General features: G+C 37.6%; 1 protein-coding gene across 5 annotated transcripts in view; it reads right to left on the reverse strand.

Moving 5' to 3' along the window:
- LOC122712908 (disintegrin and metalloproteinase domain-containing protein 10) overlaps window positions 1–24506 on the reverse strand; it is a 131176-nt gene that overhangs the window by 45439 nt on the left and 61231 nt on the right. The window contains exon 1 of one of the 5 annotated variants that reach the window (XM_043932922.1): window positions 16455–16558. The exons of the other annotated variants lie outside the window; for them this stretch is intronic. The gene's annotated coding sequence lies outside the window, so the exon portion shown is untranslated. Of the gene's footprint in view, window positions 1–16454; window positions 16559–24506 lie in introns of those variants that run through there. 5 annotated transcript variants of the gene reach the window in all.

A 24506-nucleotide genomic window follows, 5' to 3' on the forward strand; every position in this document is an offset into this window, starting at 1 on the left:
TAGGTGATTTCGCTTTGGCCTGTTTCTTTCCATTTTCCTCAAACGACACAAATAACGATTCTTCGAGCGATCGGGATTAATAGAGCAAATAATTATTCGATTATTATTCGAATTATTCGAATGATTATAATTCGAATTATTATTCGAAATTTTCTTTTACTTGGTCTGTTTAAATCCATCGAAAAAGAAGAAGAAGAAAAAAGAACGAAATAATTTGGAAATTTGATTTCCACAAGATCGCATGGTATAAAATTGACAGACCTATTATTATACGATTATTTCTCTGATCTTTCGATAAACTACTTGTGGGAGTTTATCTTTCCCTCGTTAGCGATAACAACTTCACTTGTTAGTCATTGAATAATGTTCAACCGCTTCATAGAATCTTTTTTCTCTCTCTCTCTCTCTCCCTTTTCCTCTGCCATCTTCCCCCCCCCCCCTGTCAACGAATCGCAATTTAAAACAAACGATGTCGCGTAATTTTGTTAAACGAATAAAATCTTAAAATACATTTTCCTCAACTTCTTGTTAGTTGAAGTTAATATACTTAACGATTGATCGTTCTCGGGTCAGTTTCCAAACCAAAGACTCGATACATCGACCTTTCATCGATATTTCATTCCTTCGCAAGTCCCGATTCGATTAAACTTAAACTTATCGGCGGGAAGAAGTGCAAAGTCGATAAAGAAGAATTCGCAAGCATCCCTCCCCCCTCCCCCATTTTCTTCGACCGAGCTTCGTTTTTTTTTTTTTTTTTAAACGATGTTTCACAATCTTTACCTTCCCTCTACCAACCTTTACCTTCAATTACCTCTCTTCGCGTGATCTTAAAACCCTCGATCCTTTTAAAAAAGAACTGTTCCAAAAGAACAAGAGAAGGAAATTAAACGCGAGCGAGAAAGAGTCCTTCTTAAAGGAAAAGAAGAAGAAGAAGAGAAGAAGAAAAAGAAGAGAAGAGAAAAAGAAGGAGAAACAAAAAAAAAAGAAAGATAAAAAAGAAAGAAATACTGGAAGGTGAGTCATTTATGTATTTGCTAATGCCCGCGCGCGCATTCAGGCGGAAACACGAGTCGACCCCTGGAAAACGCGATGAGAAATTCGCTCGAAAGACCGCCGGTGAGGAGAGAAGAGCGTATAGAGAAGGGACGAGAGAAAGAGGGCGAAAGAGAGAGAGAGAGAGAGAGAGAGAGAGAGAGAGAGAGAGAGAGAAAGAGTTTACGATGTAACGGAGAGGATGAAAAGCGTAGGGAAATCCCATGATGCGAGATATAACGCCGGGGTAAACTTGCGGACGTGTCAGCGTCGCGGCGTTAAAGCACGTTCGCCATGAAACGATTCTCGGCTGCGTGCATATAGCATCTAGCCTCATTTATGCAGCTGCGTTTCTCTCATACGAGGCGGTATACGATGATAAAAAAAAAAAAACCGGCATTTGCCTACAAGGAACGGTATAATGCAGCGAAAGCGCGATAAAGAGTTGAACAAGAAAGCTGAACGAGAGAGAGAAAGGGGGAGGGGGGAGGGGAGGTTTAATTGCTCTCTGGATTACGCGATGGACGGTAATCGCGAAGATAATCCCTTCCGATTTCACGAAATTTTAGAGAGCGACTCTTTGAGCTGAAACAAGATTATACGTAGTTTACATGGACGATTGATATTAGAAATTTGAACTTTTCGCGTAAGAGAGTATTAAAAGAGGAAGTAAAAAATTTTTATCGTTAAAACGTTTATTCGGGAGATAGAGGAAAGTATGCCATCGAAGTTGATACGATCGGTCGCCGAGATATGAGAATTCAAAGTTTCGAAAGTGCTTGGATACAGAGCAAAAATTATGAACGAGTCCGCGATCTATATTCTTTCCTGGAAATGCGTGCTACGTTGTTTCGTGTCTATTATTTGCCTGAAGTTTGGAATAGGTCGAGAGATCCGAGTAAGGGACAAGGACGGGGATAGATTAACGATTTAAAAAATTACATTTCTCTTCGAACGACGATATCTCGGAAACTGGAACTCGTATCGGAATAAATTTAAAAAAGTTTTAAAGAGGAAGATTCCGCTCTTCCAATGATCGTTCATTCGTCGATCAGAAGTTATTATCCTCAGAGTTATAGCCGTTCAAAGTTTTTCTAATTTTAATAGAGTTTAATCGCGTTAAAGCAAACGATTAAAAAAAATTGCTTTCTCTTTGCACGATGATATCTTAGAAACCGGAAATCGTATCGAGATAAATCGGAAAGCGTTTTAAAGGGGAAGATTCCGCGCTTCCAATGATCGTTCGTTCATCGACCGGAAGTTATTATCTTCGGAGTTATAACGGTTCAAAGTTTTTCTAATTTTAATAGAGTTTAATCGCGTTAAAGAAAGCGATTAAAAAAAATTACTTTCTCTTTGCACAATGATATCTTAGAAACCGGAAATCGTATCCAGATAAATCGGAAAGCGTTTTAAAGGGGAAGATTTCGCGCTTCCAATAATCTTTCGTTCATCGACGAAAGTTATTATCTTCGAAGTTATAACGATTTAAATTTAATCACGTTTTAAGATAATTTATACGGTAGATACGTTTATTTCTGGAAAAATATTACAATTACCTCAGAAATTCAATAAAAGGCACGGATAAATATTAATATACTCGAGAAGATAAATACAAAAATAACAATTTACCTACCCTAAGATAATATCGAAGAATTATTTTTCTCTCGACAATGTTCGACAATGTTCGAATATCAGCGGGATAGAATGGCGGTTAAAAAAATAACCTTGTTATCAAGAGGTTTCCTCCCTGTTATCGATAACACGTACTTGTACACACTTTATACAATGTGTACAACACGAAACGTGTCGTGCGCGTTATTCTGTTTAAAGAAAAGTTTGGCGGCAAAACAGTGACACAATGATGTACTTATAAGGTATGGTCGATGGAAAACAGTTTGCACGTAGCAATGGACACGATGATACAAAACAAACGACACGATTAAAAGTGTCCCACTCGATCGTGTGGAGCACGTTAAACGTTTGAAATAGTAGACGCCCTCGACTCTCGCTATACCAAAGGAATAACCGGATATAAAGTTCAACAGATAAAATGGCTTAACACTTCACGCTAACGACGCTTTTTACCGTTTATATTTTCCGATTCGAATCTTCACGTATTCACCTACAATTTTGATAAAATAAACAGAGATTAGAAAACATAACACACCGAGACTTCTTTTTTACGCTAAATTTCACAGAGATCAAAATCTTCCATTCGATTCACTTCTTTTTCTTTTTTTTTTTTTTTCATCAAGGAAAATTCAACCCATTGTAGAGTACACGTTCAACAATAATAAAATCGCCTAGTTTTAACCTAGTCATTTCGATAGATTCGCTACTTCCAATATTATAACAATCCAAAAAAAAGAGACCAGAATTATCGCCGAACAATGAACGATTAAAAATACCATTTTTCTCGAGCTACGGGATCAAATATTTAATCGAACCGCGTCGTCGATGCGGTATAATATTTCCACACCGTCGTGCGCTCCACGCACAAGTCACGAGTCCCGGTTCGCACCAGTTTGTTCGCATACGTGCAACCGTCGTTCGTTGCAATAACGCCATAGAGTGGAGGGTGTGCAACGGCTAAAACCGGTTGCGCCCACGCACAATTTACAGGCGATAACCATTGTTCAGGCTGTGGCTAGGGCTCGGGAGGAGCGAACGCGTTGTCAGGCGTTATTTCGTTCGATTCGGACTCGCCTTGCGCCGATTAAAGGAGGGGAGGGGAGGGGAGGAGGAGGAGGAGGAGGTTTGATCTCAGAAAGGGAATTGCCTCGAATTTCGAGTGACCAGGAAACTCGACCCATCGCTCGCTCGCTTTGATTAGTCGGATTAATCGATATTGGCGATTAATCGATACGAAGAGAGAACGTTCCTGGGGAACGTGTCGGACGACTCGCGTCCCTCCGCACGCGAGGAGAACGTGCGCTTATCGTTACCCCTCCCAGCGTGCGCACGGCGAGGCAACGGAGATGGGCAAATTTTTTAACCGTTTTAAATACCTTTGCGCTCGAATGCCACCACTCGGTTCGATGAGGCGGATTTCGAACGGCGTCAATATTTATATTTATGTTTGATTTTTTTTAAAATAGATTCTTAAGCTCTTCAATCTTATAAAGCGTGGAATAATATACCGTCGATTAGATTTTTTTTTATCTCAAATTAGATCGCGGATCGAACTACTATTTTCGGCGTTGGTCCGAGTTTGACGATCGGTGGCGATAAAAATATTATTTTCGAAGTTTTCGAAGTTTCGTAAGCGTGAAATACGGTAAAATTAGTTCGCGCGAAGATGAGTTTGATTTTTCGTTGTATGAATAAGAAATTGACGACGGAGGGAAGGAAAATAGCGATGAAAATAGAGATGTAGTATAAGAAGATGAAAAATAAGAATAATAGCCTGTGAATGTGAGAGCACGTTATTGGCAGCGTAAGTTTTACTCTCAATAAAATAAAAAAAGGTGAAAGATATGAAACGACACTTTATCGCGATATTTGCCCTGACAAGTCATCCATCTTGGTAATTGTTTTATTATTAAAATATCATACAAAACAACAATATTCTAGACTTTGATATTCGATAAATTTTTTTTCTTCACACGTAAAGATACATAAAATATCAAAATATAAATATTTTATACGCGTGCGAAATCGTGTGAAGTTGTTGGTTCGGTCGAGCGAAAAAGATTTAATAATTTATTTATTCACGAGGCGTCGAGTAATATCTTGGATAATTGTAGCGCAAAGCGTATCTACGAACAAATCTAAGTCAATAAATTCAAGAATTTTAATCACGACTAGTTATTTTTTTTTTTTTTAATGCCTTAAAGTTGAATAAGTATCAGATCAAAATTTCTCTTGCAAATGGTATCCTCCCTCTCTGATTTCGATTCGAAATTGGCGTAGATATATTAGACGTGGAGAGAGATAATGGTAATTTCGGAAGATTATGGATGGAACGAGGGGAGGGAAAAAAAAAAAAAAGATTACATTCAATTATTCTGTGTTAAATCTTCTTCTGTGTTCGTTCGAGGAATTTCGCTCAATTTTTGCATTTGGGGAGAGAGAGCATTCTTGCCAAGGGGATTTTTATCCACGTGGAATGTGGATGTAATCGAAGGTAGACGGGGGAAGTTAATGGCGCTAACGGTTTGGGAGGCTCGTAAAGGAATTTATCGTAGCTTCGAATGTACGTCACGTGCAGAGACAAGTTCGATTTTTCAACGGAGGGGAATAGGGGAGAAGAGGAGGAGAAGAGAAAAAAGGAAAAAAAAAAAAAAAAGAGGAACAAAATCGAATAGAGAAACGAGAAGTCTGAAAAGAGAGAAAGACAGGCTGATCAAGCGGTGTGTAATTAAACACGTCATGATTTAACTGGATTAATAACAATAACGCGTTCTCCATTGAATTTTTACAACAATTTAGACATTAAACGGTTACAACGCTTTACAACGCTACACGGTTACAAAGCAGCGATTGTCAAATTAAATAAAATATTATCTTCGAGTTTTTATTATTATAAAAGATTCTCTCGTAGAGAGGACATCTTCGACAGATTTTAATTTAAAAAAAAGAAGCTAAAGATATACGCATATATGTATTTTAGAACAATTTATAGAAAGCGCATTAAAAACACCGTTACAATATTGTCAAGTAAAATAAAATATTATCTTCGAGTTTTTATTATTAAAAGATTCTCTCGTAGAATCTTTCTGAAGACTTCTTCGACAGATTTTAATTAAAAAAAAAAAAAGCTAAAGATATGTGCATATATGTATTTCAGAACAATTTATGAAAAACATGATGAGACATTAAAAGCATTGTTGCAATATTTATAAATATAAATATATAAAATATAAAATATAAAATATATTTATATAAAACAACAGTGATTGTCGAATAAAATAAAATATTTATCTTCGAGTCTCTTGCTCGTATCAAAAGATTCTCTTTTAATTTAAAAAAAAAAAATGCATATATGCATATGCCTGAAACGTATAATAGAAAGAACAAACGTATAATAAGAAAACTATATATACTATATATATAGTATGTATACTATAGACGTTAGAGTGGAGTTCGCACATTTGCGTATCCCGCGACACTTTCGAGACTTCGTTCCATTCGTTCGAATCGAGTATCATTTTTGCTTTTGATCTCGCGCGCCAACATCCGCAATTGCACGTGCGAGAAATGGTTCCGATCTTACGTCGTTACGATCCCTATTTTCTTTACTTTCTGCAGGAATAAGGCAAAAATTTCCGGGGGGAAAAATTCACAAAATGCGTACATACACATTTGCACGTCACTTTGGAATCCTTTCTCTAACAACGACCTTATTATACCTTCGCCCGAGTTCTCGTCTCGCCTCGAAAACTTGGAGCCAAGTATCGCGGAGAAGTGTTACAGAGCTATTTAGCCGGCTGCTTTCTGTCCACGACGCGAGCGCACACAACAGCGAACGAGCTGGGAAATCCGACAGCGGGACAGCTACTCGAAAACTGTTCTTTCGGGTTTGTTTTATTTTATCGAGCAAACTTTCTCCCCTCTCCCCTTTCCTCGTTCCCAGGACTCGACTCCCTTCCCCTCGTTTCCCTTCGAAATTTCCCTTCCCCCCTTTTCGCGCGTACGAAGTTCAATACACTTTTATTGGCTTGGTTCCGCCTGGCTATGAGCCGCTCCCGTGCGCGCCATCTCTGCACAGAACGCAGAGTATAGAGGTTTTTCGATAACTCGATTCTCCGTGTTCACCGGTGTTGCAAGGCAACTATGCTTCCAGATACAAGCATTCCCGTGTTGTTCAGTGTTGCCAACGTATCGAGACCTATCCTACGAATTGAACGGATAGGGATTGGATCGAATATAGGTTAAGTTAACGAAAGAATTAAAATTTCGTTAATTTTCGACCGAATTGAATCGTTACGCGTTACGTAAATATTTACACGCGATTGATTAAATAAACGATCGTATAGAGATTCTAAATTTATCGAAGATATGAATATAGGATAGTGTTAAGGAAAGGATTAGAATTTTATTAATTATATTGGACCAAATTGAATCGTTCAAGTATTTATGGATGGAAGGAGGATTGAATAAAGAGAATACGATTCTTCTAATTGGAAGCTGAATTGAAAAGGTAATTAGTTAAAAATTTCTTTGAATAAAGATAGTTTAAGTAATTACTTATTAAAATGCTCGAATAACATTTATTCGCAGCTATCGATCCGTTTTTTATATAATCTCGTTTTCCAATTATAATTATTCGCGATTATTATTATACGTTTTGAATGAAATTCTAAATTTATTGAATATGAATACAGCGAGTTAAGGAAAGAATTAGAATTTCATTAATTTTCGACAAAATTGAATCGTGTTTATGGACGGAAGAAATATCTTTCGTATTTCGAAAACGAAACGAGCTATCGAAATGAAGCATGAGGCATCGAATACATTTCTTCCAAATTCTTTCTTTCACCCCGAAAAATTCCATTTTTGAAATCGCCTCGGTCTCATCCAATTCAAATATCCTCCATCATTCTCGAAATCTGTAAAAATCTGAAAGGACGAAATTTAATAAAAATTTCAAATTTCAAATTGACTGACTCGCAAGAATCATATGCAACTATCTCGAATATTCACGAATGAAAATTCGTTTATTATATACATTAAATCGCAAAAGTGTACGTAACGAACCAACACCTGACAATTCGAAACGATTGAAATACATATATTCGCCTATATTTATTACCCACAGCTCGGTGGGTAAACCATAGTTAATACGTTTGATACCCCATACCCGTCTTTTTTTCTTTTCTCTTCCCCTTTTTTCATCGTCGCGGGATCATCGATAAATCTCGGTTCGAAAATTCTCTGGCGGCGAATTAACGGAAATGATTCGAAAGGGGGTACGGGACTGTCCACCGGCCACCGTTAAATAATCCACTCGTTCCCTATCCCCCATCGATCGACGATCGTCGCCCGATAATGTAACGCCGTCGTTGCACGGCGCGCGCAAGGTCGTTAGGTCGTTTGCATAATGCTCCCCCCCACTCCTCCACTGTGTCTCTGTAACGCGCACAGGCTTAGGACACAATCGTTAGAGCCACTCTGCCGCCACGTCTAAGAAGCGCGGTTGCCTTCGACCGGTCCCTCTCCCCCGCATCCCTCCTCTCCACTCCCGATAACATCTCTCATTTATCAGGGCGACGCGGCGCAAGCATCCGTGCAACGACCGCGTCTTAAACGCTTCTCCCTTCCCGAGGCCCCCGAGCGTTCATCATTTCCGACTCGGCTCCACGCATCCTCGTCCCCAACTTTAGACGTCCCCGTGTCTTTAACGCGTCCCCCCTTCCCTACGTGAACCAACTTTCCGGAATCGGGAACGGCGAGACACAAGTTTTTCGTTGCAAAAGATTTTCCAACAGGGAACGAGACGAAATTTTGCGTCCAAAAACTTGTCTCGTGCGATCCTCTGTGCGAGAGTCGTGAAATTATTATTGTTGTTGTTGTTCTTCGAACACACACACAGAGAGAGAGAGAGAGAGAGAGAGAGAGAGAGAGAGAGAGAGAGAGAGAGAGAGATGGTTTTTAAACACGGTAATTCTCGTATTTCAACTTTAATTCGAGAGGATCGCCGAACGACAAGGCCAATCCATTCTGCCCATGGCAGCGAGGCTATCGATCTCGAAATAAATAGAACCGATTTTCATTTAAACATTTCCAGCCGGCCAATCGTGGAATGGAGAGCGAGCAAGACCAAGCGTACATAAATTTCGTGACTATTGACGTGGCTTGCCTTCCCCCATTAAGTATCGAAACCTTTAAGAGAAATATGATTCGCGTTTTCCACAGACGATGCACGAAAACGGAATCGAGAGCGATTCAATGGAGCGAGGAGGCGCGATAGCCCCTCCCCCTCTGCTTTTTCTCTAAAACAAACATTGAGATTTGCCTCTCTCTAATTAAACGTTCCTCCCTCGCCATCACAATCTTTATAATCGTCCTTCCATTTATAAAGGAGGAAAAAAAAAGATAACTCTCGAATATCCCGTGCCACGGAATAAACATTTTCCTTTCTTTCTTTCTTTCCTTTTCTTTTCTTACTTTTCCATCTCTCTTTTTTTTTATTATTATTATTTTTTTTTTATATTTAAGTATGGTATTCTTGCAGGAAGAAAGGAAGCAAGAAAGGAAGAGAAGATTTTAGAGAGAATAAGGACGGGGCGCGGAAAGAGAGAGAGAGAGAGAGAGAGAGAGAGAGAGAGAGAGAGAGAGAGAGAGTTCTTTCTCGGCGAGGTACGGTCGTCTTTCCAACTTCGTAATTACATCACATAGCAGCCCGAAACACGCGGAGAAAGACGATAAGAAGTAGCGCGAACTTAAACAATTATGCTTGTTAAGTATGCGTGAATCCGTGTGTTTACGTATTACGCCTATTTTCAATATCCCTTCCCTTCCCTTCCCTTCTTTCTATCGATCGAACGACAACCTTCGAATCACATTTTGAAAGAGAAAATTGTATTACATATTATGACGCGTTATTATCCTCTCCCTTTCACAATACATAGTTCGATCTCCGTATATTTCAATCCATAAATAAACGAGTTGATTTAACCACACGCATCGTGTCGAATCGGAACCTTAATTAAATCGCTGTTGCGATATCGTTATAACGCTTGATCGATCTTCGCATTCGGTGTCGATGTTCCAATGAAATTCAATTCGCGTTGAAAAATACGGTAAGCTCTCGCTTACCAACCTTTCTCGATATAACGCGGAGAGCTCGAACGACTACTATTAAAAACTCGTCCAATGTTTTATGTGTTGTTTGTTTTTTTTCTCTCTCCCTCTTTCTTCTCCTTCCCGATCGAGAGAGAAGAATATAGTCGAGGAAGAGTTATCGGAGGAACAGCGCTATACCATTTAAATACGGTGAGTCGGACTCGTTGTAGCATACTCGAGGGAGTTGGGAAGATTGTTGAAGGTAAGATAGCGCCACGAGCCACGTTCCATTTCCCGGCCAAGTGCGCGCTCCTCCGTCCGCCAACGAACAATGACTTCCACCGTTTCGATGAAACTTTTTTTCTCCCCTCCCAAACATGATTTTTCTTCCTTCTCTCTTCTCTCTCTCTCTCTTTTGCACACGCCACACCCGGTTAATCCTCGTGTACTTGAATATTCGGATAGATTGTTGTTTCGTTTCTTGTATCGAAATATGTTTTTATTACTCCTGCGATAAACTTTTCGGAAAATAATTTATTCTTATTATTCGATTAATATACGTACGCGGCTTCGATTTCTTTCATTTTATGTTTAAATAATTCAGGGGTTTTTTTTGTTCGAAACATTTCCAAATTCAATTGAATTCTTATTATTCGATGTATTTCATATTCACATTTCGAGCTTTTAATATTACGTCGATACGAAGATGGTTTTATTATTTATAAGATTTTCAAATTCTGTTGGATATTCGCTGTTGATTCATGTTTCAAGCAATGATCCTCGGATTAATAATTAAATACCTTTTTTATTTTGGGAAGATTTTCAAATTCAATTGAAATTTTCATCGGTTCAAGATCGAATAATCTTTGTTAATACTCACATATTCCTTATTATTAAAGATTTTAAATTCCAATAATCTTTGAACAGATTTTGAAAAATTTTACAATCACAATAATATCAATACCCAGCTATATTTTTACCAAACATAAAAACATTTTCAAATCCAATCCTATTCCTCATTCAATTCGATCAATTCGACACTCGACATTCAAGCTTTATCAGCAGAAAATTACTAAAAATCGAACGACGTGGAAAATGAACGGCCCTTGATATATCGGATCGAACTATTTGGTTGGATTTATCGGGTTATCGCACCGTATTGACCAAGGGGGCTGGGAAAGCTTGGAAAGACGCGGGCCTTGGGTGTCACAAATATCACTCGATCCGCTGTTAAGCCGTGTTTGCGCGGGATGCAAAAGACGAGATGGGGGAAGGTGAGTTGTTCGTGAATAGGAGGCACTAGATTCTGGTGGAACTGCACATTGGTTCGGGTGTAAGCTGATTGGCAGACGATGTGGGTCCTTGACGATTCGCCGAGCAATCGGCTTACGTTCGCAAAGAAACTTCCCCCGCTCCCTCCGCCCCGGATCAGAATGTCGATACTTCATCGAACGTCTCGAGTATCTTTAAATCCGGTCCATCTCTATCTACCTAGCTTGTTGCAAGGAGTAATTGGTACAGCTTCGTTCCCTCGTAAATAATCGTGGTAAGAATGGATGGGAAATATTTCAGGAAAAATATAACGGGGGACCTTTCGACGAGAAATGAGCGGAAGAAATTTTTTGTCCTTTTAAAATAGCTCTCCGATCCCTGTTCATTAATTTGTTTGTTGTATTAATATGTAATAAATACGAATATTTCAAGGAAATTTTCAACAAAATTTTCGTTTCTTAAATAACAGTAATCCTGTTGATTAATTATTTAATGAAAATATTATATTATATTATATGCACAAATATTTTAGGAAATATACAAAATTACTTTTTATAAAGATTAAAAGAAAAAAATTGTTTTTCTTAATCGAATCGACGCGTTGCCAAATTTACAAACACTCGCAAGTAACGCGTGAAACAATTTATGGGGTAGAGCCTTTGTTAAAATCTGGCTCGCTCGCAACTCGAGCGTACCGTTTTATTGAAATATTTCTCATTTCGTATCCGAGGAAAAAAGAAGAGGGAGAAGTTCAAAGCGGGGCAAAGTATTTTAATAAATCCGAACTTTGCGAAACACTTTGATCGACATATCGTGTTCCAAATAATGTTTAAATAGATATAAAAAAAAAAGAAAAAACACATACGTTGCAAAACTAATAAAATAAACTCATAAATAAATTGCGTATATAGATGAAGTTCAGACTAACAGTAAAAAAAAAAAAAAAAATAATATGGATCGTAAAATAAAGATCAATGTCAACCACACGAACGATACAATGAAAAAGTCGCAAAAAGATTTTTTATCGAGGAAATGAAATTTTAATATCGCCAATAAAGTAACGAGGTTCAATGACTTTACGTTACATACAATGACATTCGATGATACGAAGTTTTATACCTTAATTAGAGATAAATGAGAGAAATTATTTGTTCGAGCGGAACCACTTCCACTCGATTACCAAAACTGGAGCATAAGAAGATAAGAAATATCCATTCTCTCTACTCTTATCAGAACTGGAACGAAATAATTCATTTCGCATTCGCGGAATCAAAACAAATGGATATCCACTCTCTGTTTATAAACACTACGCTACGACTTGCGTTTCTTGCACACTTGTTACGCTTGTAACGTTTTTTAACAATTGTTGCGCAAATCTAATTAGAAAACTAGCGAAAGTAGGAAGAAAATGTGCAAATATGTAATCCCAATTACAACGTTCCATAAAAAAAAATATTACACGCGAATAAATTTCCACACTTCCTGTTCTTCCATTTTATCCATCAATTTTTCGAAAAGCAAAATAAAACGATTTTCGTGCGCTTGCGCGTGCACTTGCGCGTGCGCATGCGCAACGATCGAGGTTTCAACTCGTTATCAATTCACGTGTCACGTGGTCCGTGTTCGAGCTCGATGCACGTACGAATATAATTTCGCGTATTGTCCCCTCGAAGTATATAAATAAACGTATGTATTCGCGCGATTTCGATGCTCGTTGCAGTCACGTTCGCAATTTATATACGAACGAGGCAGAGTTTCAAAGAAGAGAGCAGGCTCGAGGCTCGATCGCGACACGGTCACATCGGAAATTTCTCACGACATTTCGTCACGGTGTCGTGAAATAGGTGTCGTGCAACTAACTTCTCAACGACCGTGACCGAAGCGCGAAGTCGGTTTTCGACTTGTTTGAGCGTAATGCACATTTACATCGACCGCTGTCTGCGTGTTCTAACGTTTTTATCTAGAAAAACGGTGACATTTTTGACATTTTTCGATTACGGTGCACATTCTTGGTCAAAGTAAGAGTCACAGAATATTTAAACGGAATGCAACGAGAGAAATTACGGAAGATGAGTAGGTTACTTTTCTAATATTGTCATTAATTTAACATTTATTCGACCGTTCGAGCGATGCATCACGCGTGCACGCGAACAAACTCGTAAAGTTGCCGCAGCGCACGAGGTCTTCAAAGCGCGTTTAAATAAAAGGAATTAAGGGTCGTAATTGCATAAAACTCGCGTAATTAAAATTTCAAAGAAAAGATAGTGGAGAGACGAAGAAAGGTATTATAATCATGGTGGTAGCATCAAATTTTAATTTCGGAATACTTTGTAACAAAGAGACCCAGATAAAATGAAATAAAATACAGAGAGATACATCCTTCGAAAATACCACGTGTCTTGCTTAAATAAAATCTAAAGCATGGAACGTTCTTATTGTACTATAAAAATTATATAACTACTTTCCGCGTTGAAGAATCGAGAATTATTCGTGGACAACGAACTTCCGATGAGAGGGAGAGAGAGAAAGAAAACTATTTTCAGGGACTGGTGTCGTGATAATAATTCATCGTGTTGTCGCAACCGTTGGACGGTGTCGTAACGGTAATTTAACCGGAAAAGGAAACGCGAGAAACGGTGGAGATTCGAGATTAAACAGTGGTTCAGAGGTTTCTCCCTGCTTTGTCAACCGTTTTAATTCATAATTAAAACGGACGAGTTGATTAATAGAAATTAGATTTTTTCCCTTTATTTTTTTTTTTTTCTTCTACAGTCTTATATTTTGCCTCGATGCTCAAGAATTGTTCGTCCCCCGACATTTTATATCTTCTTCCATTTTCGCGAAAATTTTCTTTTTTCCTGGAGGAACCGCAGCTTTTCAATTCTTTTTTTTTTTTCAAACGACGCCCAATTAAAAGAAAATTCTACAATCTCTCGATTCTTTCTTCCTTTCTCCTTTCTTCTCCTCTATCGCATGTATGTTCGAATATAAACACGACACAAGGTCAACACAGCAATTTTCGCAGTTTTTGTAAATGTATTGCGATAAGAAATAGACGCGAAGAAAAGAGAGGGGAGAACGACTCTCTTGATTGGTGGAAGCATGGTAGAGGACTTGGTGGTGGGCTCTTCTCTCACGGAGGAAGCGTGCGTCACAACTGTGTCCAGATATTTAACATAATTTCGTGTTTTATAAGCGACACTCCTTGGCTCGAAAGATATTCGAAAGAAGGCGAGAAAGAAGGGAAATTCGGGAACACTTGGTCAAGCATCGTCCATCTCGTGTCGCGATATCAAAACTTGCTTCATCTTAATGCGCATTATAAATTTTCACGATCGCTCAAAGTTTTTCCACCGATTTTTCAGGGATCACCTCGTCGTTCCTCGACCAAGGAATAAACTTCCCTCCAAGGAAGAAAATTTATGAATGAAAAGAGAAACGTTTAACAATCGGAAAACGAAAATGATTTTTTTTTTCTTTTTTTTTTAATAAGGAATCGTTTCGAAAGAAACAAGAAAAATACATTTTAAACGAATTCGTATTGAATTTTTCTTTTGACAATTTTTTTTAATTTCAACGATTGCAACGAGATGCAAATCCAAGAATGTAAAGTTTTTTTTCTTTTTCTTTTCTATTTTGAAGATGAAAGAATCGTGTAAAAATATAGATTTAAAAAGAAGAGAGAGAGAAAAATATTCAGTGCATACGAAAAAAAAAAAAAAATAGGAGATTTTCAATTGATGTGAGATTTTTATTTTGTATTATTTCGAGAAAGGAAAAAATATTATGTCGAAAAATATTCGTAGATGGAAAGATTGTATTATTATTTTTATAGAATTTCAGATGTTTCTTTTTCGCGTAAATCTCTGAGCATTTTATATTATCATACAATGATAATCATAGAGATTGAGTATGATGAAACTTACTAATTGTAAGTTCAGATAAAAGGAACGGCAACATTGTTCTTTCTTCGAGACCTTGTACCCATGGATTATATCTTTGCATACAATTGTATACAAATTGTCGATCAAGATACGTAGCGAGATTTTCATATCGGATTGCAAACGATTCTCCGTATCCATCCTCTTCGTAATTAATTTTGAGAATAGAAGAATAGAACCCGTGTTAGAAATTCTATTCTATTCAAAAAATTCGGAATGCAACTACTTTGGCGTTCAAATCGAATTAATTCCTAACATTTTTTTCTTCTCCAAAAAAAATATATTACTTTATTATCTTTTTATCTTCCACGATAAAGCGTGATTCTCTTATGACAATTACAAAAAAAAAGAAATCTCCTCATTTTTTTTCCATTTTCCTCAACAAATTCCACCAAAGATTACTCCTCGAGATTAGTCGAAAATTGCAAATTTCGAGATCCACAATTTGAACGCACTGCACTTTGACCGTTGAAACCGATAAGATAAGACGAAAACCGTTCGAGAACGATAGCGACTTTTCAACGATCGTAATCGAGCGTAATTAGAAAGCGATGACTCGTCGAGGTACCCATTGTATTCAAAGCGATCCGAACCGCGCACTCAAATTGGAAAAACGAACGACTTTAAAGGAGGAAGAGCATCAACTAACAATGAAAAACATTGTGTTGAAAAACGTGAACGAAAGAGAGAGCAATGGATCGAAAAAAAGGCGATGACGTTCGATCAACGCGGCGCGCGATAATTTTCTAAACTGTTAAATTAAAAACTGGACGAGGCGAGATCAGTTTTCGAATTCGAATTTTCAAGTAGATAATTTTCGTGCAACCGAAGTTATTTTGAATAATGTTGATTTAATATTATAATAGATCGAGTTCAATAGTTTTTCATTTCTCACGAATAATAGAGTAGAATTTTTTCCTTCTTCTCGAGAAAATCTTCTCGAGAAAGTTTGAAAAAGTTTTTTAAGATGAGATTAAACGATGAAATTATTGATGGATAAGGAATTTCATTTTTTTGCTTATATCTTCAATCGATAATCAATTCAATATTCAATCTCGATTAATTCTTTTTAAAAAATATTTAAAAAGTTTTGTTCCATATCTTTTTTCTTATTTCTTCACATGAATCATCTTCCAAATTTCACTATTCAAATTCCGTATATTGAGATTGTATCATCGAAAAGCATATGAGAAAATTCGGACGATTTTTAGCACGTAAGGAGATCTATCTAACAAGATAGTTGCACTCGAGACACACGTAAAATAGAAATTCTTAAATAAACACGGAAATAACATCTTTTCTTCTTTTTATTTAGATATATATCGCAAAATTTCAAAATTATGATTGTTCATCTCCTCTCTTTCTTCCCTTTCTCTCTAATTACGAGTTTTCTACGTACACGACAAGAGCCTATAAAAAAAAAAAAGACTTCCATCGCTACCAAGGGGAAAAAGTTTGGAACGGTTTAATTATTCATACAAATGATTCGCATTCCTTTTTTTTTCTCTCTTCTTTCCTCTTCTTCGTTACGTACACGCACGTAATATTTCCAGTTAACTTCGCGAGCTTCTCGATACGACAGATCCCTGCCTCCCTTCCCCCGCCGAAGTTTTAATTAGAAACGTGGCCCTCATACATCTCGCCATTATACAGTCTCGAGGATTTTTTTATCCTCGAAACAATCCAATCGATAACAATTCGCTTCGCTTCCTACTACGCCGATTTTAATCCAACTTCGAGAATTCAACGAGAGGCAAGACAAATGCATCTTATATATATATAATACACCGATAATTTTCACAACAATGATACGAAATTCCAAACGCTCGTGATTCTTTCGATTCTTCCCTTTCTCTCTCATGCAACTCGCGTTATTTTAAACAGAACAAGAGAAGGAGGAGACGATTATTTGTTCTCGACTTTTCTCCGGGACCAGCCCCCCCTCCCCCTCCCCGCGTCTTTCCACGTTTCTCCAACGTTAATTGGGAAATGCTCCCGCCATCCTTTACGAGTAATTAGGGATTTCCCTGAGAAACCACGGAATATCCCTTAATTAAGCCATAACAACGGGGGAGGAGGTAGAACGATTCGAAGCGGTCTCTCGCCAATCTTCCGCGGTTCGATAAACCACGCGTTTCTCCCATTTTTCTCCTCCGCCATCCGTTTCTCCATCCGCTTCTCGACTCGTCGTCGTTCGCCTCCATCGCGCACTTGTTATCCACTTGTTCTTTCACAACCACTACCCACAATCCTCGCTCATTTCTCCTCCTTTGTTCTTTTGCTCATCGTCGTTTAACACCCGGTTTCGTCCCATTACGACGTCCGGACGATGAACGACGTCACGGTTGCCGGTAATGGGTCTTGTTCTTTGGTCACGTTGAAAGAAGAACAAAAAAGAATGCAGTCGCCATGTTTCCGACCTTCTGACAAGTGGTGCCCTCTCGTATCGATGCATACGAAACGCAAGGTTAAGATCTCGATTCGCGATTCGGATGATGTTCAGATCGTTCAATCATCGAAAGAAAAGTCCACGATCGTTTTTTTCAATCGAAATTATTCTATAAAAGAAAAATACAAAGAGCATACAAGATATATATAAATATTTTAATTTCGCTTTGAAATTGTATTGTCTTTCATGTAACTCGTAACTCTGAACAGGTTAAAAGATACATTTTTGAACGAGTTAAAAATCTTATTCAACCCATACGTCAAGAAATCGCCAGTTTCGCAAACTTTCCATCCGTAGGACAGTCAGCACCCGAGATTCTTGCTCGCAACCCATCGAGCAAGAAGTTTCAGCTGGGATAGTAGATACAATGTCTTTGTAACGTTGGCGAATATTAACTCCACTGCCACGATTCTCTCTCTATACGAGAATTTCACATTCCCCCTCCTCCTCCTCCTTCCCCTCTCCCTAAGACAAGACAGCTTACGACTCGATTCTTCCTTCGAAAATGGCTAAACCTCGGTAAACTCGGAACGTGATCGCGCTATGAAATTCCCATAAAGCGGGGAACGGGGTTAATAATGCAAGCGTGTCGAACACGCGTTACGATTCCACTATGCTACTTCGATATTTAACTCGACGAAACGACGAATGCGTGTATGAATATATATATATATAGTAAATCATTCGCTTCCTTCGATCGATCATCCAGAACTTCCTTCCTGTTCGAATGTTTCTAGTTTCATTGGTATATATATATCGAGTAGTTTATTACAGGTTGAAAGTTTAGAAGCTCGGTTATATAAATATATAGCGGACAATTTCCATGATTGCGGAAGATATCATGCGGCGAGTTTGCCAAAACTTTTCGCGGGAAAAGTTGTATCGAAAGTTTAAGTTTATATATATATACATATTTCGAGAGTACGATGTATTTTGTTTTGAAGATCGTGCAGGGAATCGCGTGAGTAAATAATGTTGAACGAGAAGAATGATTTTAGGTAATTTTTGGATGATCAATGATTTTGTGTAATTAAATATCCAAGATTTCTAGAAAAGTAAAAAAATGATAATTGGATGATATGTATTTGGATGTTCCATTTTTCCCGATCGAGGAAACGAGAAATGTATTGAAAGAAAGAGTATTTTCTAATTTATTACCAAAGATTTCGATCGAGAAATGAATGATAATAGTAACGTTTCGTTCTTTGAATACGAATATCAATTGATTTATTCTTAACTTCAAGATTATGAAAGAGATCGATCATGGCAATGATTTTTACGATATTTATCATCGATTATATCCCACTGATTGACCGAGAATCGTCATTTCGACGGATTGGAGAGAAAAAGGTGTAGATGGATTTGCAATTCATGCCAGCCATGTGGAAAAATGATGCTAATCGTACGAATTGCATTCATTTCCACAGAAATGGATCGAGATTTTTCGAGTCATTCTCGTAAATATTTCAAACGCGGGAAACGACAACATTTTTTCCTCCCTCCTTCCCCCCTCTTCTTCGAATTCCGCATGGCAACCTCCCTCTCCCTCTCTCTCCCTCTCCCTCTCTCTCCCTCCCTCTCTCTCTCTCTCTCTCTCTCTCTCTCTCTCTCTCTCTCTCTCTTTCTCTGTCTCTTCGCGAAACATTGCGCGACGCGTTATTATCTCCATATTTCAGAAGCGCGTTTTAATTAATCTAATTTGACAGAGCGTTCAACCGTTCGCTTTTATTACAGCGGACCTATGAAACGAAACGTCGTTTTAACTCCTCCTTCCCCCTCTCCCCCCTCACCTGTGAGATTTTTCAACACTTACGATATCGTGCTATTTAACAGCAACGAGCACAATACGAAAATATCTTTCCATTCTCTCTCTCTCTCTCTCTCTCTCTCTCTCTCTCTCTCTCTCTCTCTCTCTCTCTCTCTCTCTCTCTCTCCATTTTTCTCATTATCGTGGTAACGAGAGCTTTTGATTTGTTCACAAATACACGAATTATTTATATTCAATTACGAGATCTCGAGATCTCGTGTAATTTTTACTACCACGATATTTATTATCTTCTTTTCATTTTGAAATTAAACATGGGATGAACAAAAAAAAAAAAAAGAAAAAAGAAAAAATAGCGTATAATTCGTGAAAACACACTCGAATCGTGAATATTTAATTCACGAGTATATTTATATCTACGAACTTATCTTAGAGTAGAAGGAAAAATTTCAAAAAATTCGATACCCCCCTTTTTCGTTTATTTTGTTTCTCCCGAAGAATCGAATTAACCATCTCCTTCGATTCATCGAGAAATCAAAATTTTTCACAGAGATCTTTCCCCTCGTCTCTCTATTAAAGGTATCGAGTTTTGGTAAAAAAAAAAAAAAGAAACACTTAAGATAAATGGGTTGACTATAAAATTTCTAAAAATTATATCGCATCGAGATCGAAGTTTCTATTCGTTCGGAATGTTGGAACGATTCGGTTGGACGGCGTTGAGATTACTCGAGATCGGGAAATTTTCGTATAAAAATAGGGGTGTAAAGGGGAGAAAAAAAAAAAAGGAGTAAACCGATATAATGGAAATTAAGAAATTTGATATATTCGAATTATCGAGGAATGTCGGGATTATCGGTTTATGGAGGGCGGTCGGCTAACGATTCTCGTTAACTCTATTATTTCTCGTTAATTAATGCGTAGTGTATACACAGATTATAATTGGATTCCGATAGATTTCAAGAGGAAGATATCGTTTATCGTGCATACATACATATATATATATGTGTGTGTATGTATATGTGTATTTTAATTAAATAAAATGATTCTTATATTGAGATTACGATAAGAGTCATATATGTGTCATTGGCCCCTCTCCACTCAACTTGGACAATAATAATAAAATAAAGTAAAATAAGATACAAAGTTAAAAATAATTAAACTAAAAGATAAGGGGCGATACGTCAGATTATTAATAAAGTTGGCATCGATCAAACCTTCTATCTCTATTTATAACGCGTGTATCTTTTAAACGTACCCTTTTAAATCTTGCGTTAAATTTAGAGACAGTTGAGCACAATGCATCTCGGGACAAATGATAAAAAAAAAAGATCCACGCAAGAAAAATTTCTCAAAATTCTATCGAAGAATTATACTATCACTTTATAATACTATCACTTTCTACGCATACCCTGAAAAAGGAAAAAAAAAAAAAATCTTTTCAAAAGCGATTAATCCCTGCGCGAAAATTTCTCGAAAATTATCGAAGAATTCCCCGGATGAACACCTAGCTAGCGCGCATAGCGGTCGAAGAATAAAACCAGCGAAACGCATAGCGGTGAATAACTGCGGGCGAATCGCATAATGTTCTGTTATGCAGATTTTCACGCCTAAGGGATAATCGCGATACAGAGAGGCAGAAATTGCGCCTCTACGCGTAGCTATGTGCGCATCTCGCAAAAAGGAAGAAACAAAAAAAAAAAAAAAAAAAAAAAGAAAGAAGCCTAGAGCAAGTTGGCAGCAACATGCAACGAATCAACGTAATTGCGGTAGTAGGCCGGTACCGAGATTTCAACTGGACGCGATAACGAGAGGTGGAAAGGGCTCGAAACGTTTCCAGGAATTCGACGGGTCGCCCAGTTCAATTTATTCGAATCGCCAACAACGCTTCTCCTATTCCTCGATCGGCGCATCTTCGCGAAATAGTTACGCTTCGAAAACGCTGCATTCGCGTAATAGTATTCTCTCTGTCTCCCTCTGTCTCTCTCTTACTCGTCTCGCGCGTCCCCTTTCTGTTATTATTTTAATTACGGTCAGCGAGCGAGAACCGAGCGCCACGGGACGACGAATGGAGGACGAGTGAAATTGAAGAAAATACCAATGAAGTTTGCTGCTAATGAGCTCGCGCTCGAAAAGGTTATTGCAATATTCTCCTTCTGTCGTTGGTTCTGGACGATTTCTGGACGAAATTACGCGCTGGTGATGATTCGTGTGTGATGATCGACAGAAAAAAAGTATTTGTATAGGAATAGTGGATCGGTGAGTGTATTGGAACGCGTTTGATATTTATTCCGAAAATTGAAACGAATCGAGTTTGGAGGTTAACGTATCGCGCTTAATGTTACGTTCGGTTGTATGTAACAGAGAGTCTTATCTTATGTTGTGAATATTTTCCAAGTTATCGTATATTTGGGATTTATTTTGAAAATTGAAACGAATCAAAAGTTTGCAAAAGCTGACATTGGTGATGAATTAATATTATTGCTTAATATTTATTGTGTTTGATTGTAATCTTATCTAACGTTACGTAGTAAAATAGTCTTTTGTAAGTTGCAAGTGATGTATATTTAGGATTTATTTTGAAAATTGAAAGAAGTGAAGTTTGCAATTTAAACTTATTGCTGATCAGTGTTTTCTTTCGTCATTAATTCTGTGTGATTTCTATATTAATTCTATCATTCATTATTCGTATTTTGAACGATAATAGAAAAAAAAAAATATTTGTCTCATATACAAGATGTATATTAAATTGTGTGTATATATATATATTTAAAAATTGTGAAAAACGAATCAAATTTACAATGCAAATTTGTATTTTATTTTATATAGAAAAAAAAGAAAACAATGTAAACACTTTGCAAAGTAGATTTATCTTGTAGATCTATCGAATGTACAGGATCTTCGATCGAGTATTTATTTCGTGGATTCTTTCTTGTCCCTTTTCCAATCCAAAACTGATCTAGAATTGATACGGCTATTTGTAGGCTAGCTTCGTTAAGATTTGCACTCGGACAGCTATGAATAAACATGTGGCGGGATGATGTTCGATCCGCTCTATAAATGACGGTGGAAACCGATTCATAACCAATTTCGCTCTATCGCGCTGATTTTAATTGTTCCGTGAAAACCACTGTACAAAACCGAGGAAAACAACCGTTGCATCGCAGACGGAATCAAAGTAGTGGAATCGCCATGATGAATTCCATCGATCGATAAACAAATCCAACGAATAATTTACGTTTTCGAATTTCATTTTAAACGAAACGAAACGTTCTTTCTTCTTCATTCTCCTCTCCTTCGTTTCTGAACTATATTAATCGTCGAGTGAAATTACAATCCCTATATTTCGAACGAACAATACGATACCAAATGCAATATTCCAAAAACCTTTTCTCGAATCGATCCTCCACTCCTGGGACAGGTTAGGTTAGGTTTACGACGAGATTAACTAGAAGTTAACCGTGCTTAATTTCAGATCAATAAACATATCTGTAAATTTACAAAAGGAGGGATTTGGTAATAAATATTCATTAATTATATTTGGTAAATATTCATTAAATCGCTCGTTAAAACGAAAAAAATTTATTTAACAATTTATTCGTTCAACCCGTCGAATGCCAGTTTACTTTCAACCAGTTCGTTTCGTTTCTACAATTCTGCCCGAAACAAAGTGTCTACGTGAAAAATAAATGGCGAAAAGAAAATTTATTTAAAGAATTACGATAGTTGGAATACTTTATATCTCTTCCTCGTCTTCCATCATCATCTATCGTTTGCAAATCGCGCGAGAGAGAGAGAGAGATCTCGAGGAGGATGAGGTGAACGGAGAAAATTTGCAAGCGTGAGAAAAAGAGAAATGATAAGGTCACGGAAAAACCGAAGTTCTTGGCCCGATTAAAATTGGCCAGGAGCCAACCGAGATCCACCACCGAGATCTTATTTGTCGAGTTAAAGATTTGTTACGCGTTTCTAATTACAAGCTTATCGCGTTAACGAAGTGCGAGAAACATCTCGGTAAATTCTAGAGACTTTTTTGTTTTTTGCTTTTCGAATTCCAGGAGCGCACAAGCGCATGCCTCCTTGTCCTATCTCGATTTAATTTCGAAACTAACGAAGCTTATTATATATACGATTAGATATATTTCCTTGAGCGTGATTATTCAATGGGTATTCTGAAATAGGGAGAGATCGCGCATCTGAAGAAAAGAAAGAAAGAGAGAAAGGAGGGAAGGCAGTTAAGAGATAGACAATAAGTTTAATTCTTTGCGCTCGAATGATGATTGTCGGCCACTTGGATCGATGGAACGGCGACGATATTTATATTTATGTTTGATTTTTTTTTAAATAAATAAATTCCTAGATAAGCTCTTTAATCTTATAAAGCGTGGAATAATATACTGTCAAATGGTTAGAATTTTTTTATCTCAAATTAGATCGCGGATCGAACTATTTTCCGAGTTTGACGATCGTCGAAATATAGAAATATTATTTTCGAAGTTTTCGAGTTTTGTAAGCGTGGAATATGATAAAATGAAATTAGTTCGAGCGAAGATGAGTTTGATTTTTCGTTGCTGAATAAGAAATTGACGAGAGTAGGAAAATAAAATGATGAAAGATAGAAAAGATAAAAATAATAGACAATGAACATGAGAGCTCGTTAAGTTTATATCTTAATTAATTTTCTCTCAATAAAATAAGAAAAGCATCGAAACACTTTATCCCGATAAACTTGGTTATTAAAACATCAAAACAACGATACAAACTTCGATACAATATTCGACAAATTTTCTTTCTTCGCACGTAAAAACACAAAATATCAAAATATAAAAATTTCAATTAATTCGCGCGTGAAATCATTTTAAATTACGTAAAAAATTCATCGAACGCTCGAATTCCTCTCGAATTATTAATTCGACCGAGCGAAAAAACGGCCTGAAGCGCAAAGGATTATACGAAGGATTTGCGTCGAGCAAGCGGTAGATAAAGACCCTATGTCATCGCTCTTCGATCGTTACACGAAAGCGCGCGCGTTTCGAAATTATTTACACAGGCGAAGACGCGGGGGGGAGGCTAGGTGTAGACGAGAGGAGGAGGTGCGTTTAAGCACGTAGCCGGGCTCTCCGCAAATTGGCAGGCATCGTGACGAGTTCACGGCTCCGCCGACCTGGATCCTCGTCAAACACGAGGCGCGCGACGAGATTCGCGAGCTTTCCACGATATTAAACCACGAACGAGGCGCAGTGTGAAACGCTTGTGAACAACGTTTGCGCGGCTGTTTATCGGCAATCGAGATCGAAACGGATTCCAACGAAGAAATTAA

The sequence above is a fragment of the Apis laboriosa genome, unplaced genomic scaffold (genome assembly GCF_014066325.1).
Source record: "Apis laboriosa isolate Shangri-la unplaced genomic scaffold, ASM1406632v1 scaffold21_cov150, whole genome shotgun sequence".
In the NCBI taxonomy this organism is placed as follows: domain Eukaryota; kingdom Metazoa; phylum Arthropoda; class Insecta; order Hymenoptera; family Apidae; genus Apis; species Apis laboriosa.